Raw genomic sequence first — 3321 nt, 5'->3', positions numbered from 1 at the left:
TTTTTAACCGTATGAAGCTCTCATAAAGAACACTAGTAATTTTTTAGCATCTTGATAATGTTTTTTCAGTATTTTTCTAATAACATAAAAGACTTAACCCATGCTCATATCGTTTTAAGTATGATGACTGTATTGTAGCCAGGACTAGATCTATAGTTATCAAATCCCTATATAATTACAGGTTACTATGTAAGTTTATATAAACATTCACAATTATAATTGTGATGAAAACAACACTTAAACAGATAAAAAAATTAAATGTTATAAATATGTGCATAACAATAGTAAATATAGTATGAATTGTAATACATATCTCATTTCGTATGTAATTGTTTTCTTTATCCAACTAAGATAAATTGAGTCAAACTATAAACTAAACAACTTACATCCGAGTAACTTGGGTTGCTTGAGAACTATCATTAAGTCTAATCTAACGCATTAACGTTGATAAGATTCAGAACTTGCTTTGTGGCCCAACATAACGTAGTTACATTGAATCTCTCTTGACTGAATACAAATAAATATTTAAGATAACTATATACATTTCATTCATATAAAATTGCATTTAAAACATTCATAGGTTAACTTTTTCAATGCTTAAGGTGTTATACTTTTCCAAGAAAATGTTTTTGAAAAACATGTTTTATTTATTTTGATTGTATGAATACCTACAGTTATAATAACGAAAAATATATTTTTCCCAGTCATTTAATGGGTGTTTGAACCTTCAAAACAGCTGTTTAGAAGAAGATACAGTGTGTATATGTAAATAAAGAACAATCTGAATGAATTTAGAATTCTCCCTGATATGAAATGTTATAAAAAGAATAAATAATTGACAAAATATTGCTGTCCTTAAATAAAAATAAAAATGTTAAAAAAGATTTCATCAATCATTAAACATAAATAGCTTCATTATTTGTGCAATATGAATAAAATAATATTTGTATAAAGTTTAGAAGTAGGCCTACTCTCTTTACTGTCTGGCTGTTGTTAATAAATTTGACAAATTACTTACCTTTCTGGACTATAATTATTGACGCCTTTTTGGGTCCCAATACATAAAAAAACTTGCATCAATTATGAACTCTCGCATAGGGTTTTAAAGGACGTGAGCCAAATATGTTATTCAAATTGTTATGCTATAACCCACTTTAAAAAGATTATCAAATATTTTAGGTCGATTGGATTCTCTTTAAAGTTTTAAACTTGACTATCATTAAACGTATCTAAAAGTCGATTGTGAGTATAATGTTGTCGTGGTTTATTAAATTGAATAATGAATAAAACCAGAAAAATAACACGTTTTTGATGGAGCGAACGTTTGCACGGGTCATCAAGTTTTGAAATAACGTAGGTAAAGTTGAGCATTTTAAAGTGTAATTGTGTTGAACATTTAATTTGAAAGGTCATTTAAGTTAAATGTCGTTCTTAAATTGAATTCCCACTCTTCAGGGTGTAAATAAACTGCCTGTTGAAAATTGACTCCGTTATTCAAAGCCACATACGATTATCTTTGCAATATCTCTCTCACCTACATTCAAGTATCCTTCAAGTATAAAACTTTATTCCTTAAATAAAGTTTTATACGAAATTTGGATGTATATACACACCTTAACAATCATTTACTACAGCCCGGGTAATATCTCTAAGCAGGTATTATTGGGAATAAGTTATTATTCAATTATGCGTGTCCATATTTACTGAAACTTTGCAGCTAAAATTGATTTTATTAACATTATTTACTACAATTAACCAAATTACACAGATAATTTCCAATGTTAAAGGATCTAAATAGGTTCAAAATCTAAGTTGGTGGGTTATAAAAAAAATTTGGTGTTCATCTTAAATTATTTTTGTGATCCATTTAGAAATGTCTTAAACATTTTCAGCCGGGGCTTAGAATTTACAAGCCTGCTAAACTTATGTCGTTACAGCTAAAACTTACATCAGCTGAAACATATCTATCCTACAGAGACATAAACTATTTAAAGATTAAAAACTTAAACTATCTTCACATTGGTTTTTTAGAATTAATAAATTCGTTTTTAAAGAACTATAATATAAAAATTATTAACTTTATCTTAAACTTTAAGTTTGTTTATTATAAGCTTGTAATCAATGTAGAAGTTTGTGGCATTACTATTTTATTTTTACCACTTATTGTATTTAACATTTTTAGTTTTTCTAGAACAGTATTATCTAACTAAAATTCTGAATGGGTACTTTTAAATACCACTCATATAGTATATTTCTCCCCTATATTCAAACCAACGAATAAAAATAATACACCCAAATAATCTTTAAAAGTAATCAAATAAACAGTGGTAAACAGTTTTAAGCCCTTTGAACTAATCAGTGGCTTTATTATAATTCATATTAAAACAATAGTGTGTGTTTGAAAGGTTATACAGAATTTTAAGTCGATTTGTGTGTGTTTATAAAATCAGGGTATTTACTAAACTATATTTGAGGTTTGGAAATTAATTTTAATCCGCTTTGTAAACAGAATCATGTAGTTAGATATTTTATTAAACTTAACATATTACACAGACCCAAAATTAAATGACTATTACGACGTTGTTTGAAAGATTTTATAAAAATTTAATGACAATAGCACTCGGTTTGTTGTTTAATGAAAGCTATGTGTTAGTCAGTAATACTTGTGTGTCATTACCAACATTTGCAATGATTTCAGTAAAATACAATGGAAAATAAAATAATTCAAAATTACCTGATAAATGTATTAACTAAACAAAATATATTTTTCTAAAGCTTTTATAATACAAGTTTATTTAGTGTTTAAATCGTGTCCATCCTAAGCACGGGAGTCAGGTAGTAATATCTAAGACCTGTGGACATTATCATAACCTGAATAAATGCAAATTGATACAGCTGTGAAAAACACCTTGTAAAAAATTTCATATGGCCAAATATATTTCGTGTAATTATTATGTGGTATGCATTTTAAACTCAATCATTTTAAAACAATTCAGCAACGTTTTCGATAAAGAAAGACCTTGAATGGAGATTAATGACTGATCTCCTAGATATAATTGGCTGTGTACAATTAATTACCTTACTTTACCTCCGTGGTCTTTGAAACCTTGAGGTTTCTGGCCCAACCATCAACAAATCTCAATATTAGACGTAAAGAATTAATTTAAAACCAATTTTTTTAACTACAAACCCCCTGACTTTTAATCATCACATTCCATTTATTTAAATATCATTCTTATTTGCCTGGAAACATGACAATTCGTCAAGCTGTTAGTACAGAGTCTTTGAATTAAAAGAAAATCCTCTCACGTTTTATTATTT

Source organism: Macrosteles quadrilineatus, unplaced genomic scaffold, assembly GCF_028750875.1.
Source record: "Macrosteles quadrilineatus isolate MER2022 unplaced genomic scaffold, UCM_ALF_1.0 Scaffold_8__2_contigs__length_117827958, whole genome shotgun sequence".
NCBI classification, from domain to species: Eukaryota; Metazoa; Arthropoda; class Insecta; order Hemiptera; family Cicadellidae; genus Macrosteles; species Macrosteles quadrilineatus.
Note: the sequence above shows the minus strand (reverse complement) of the source record.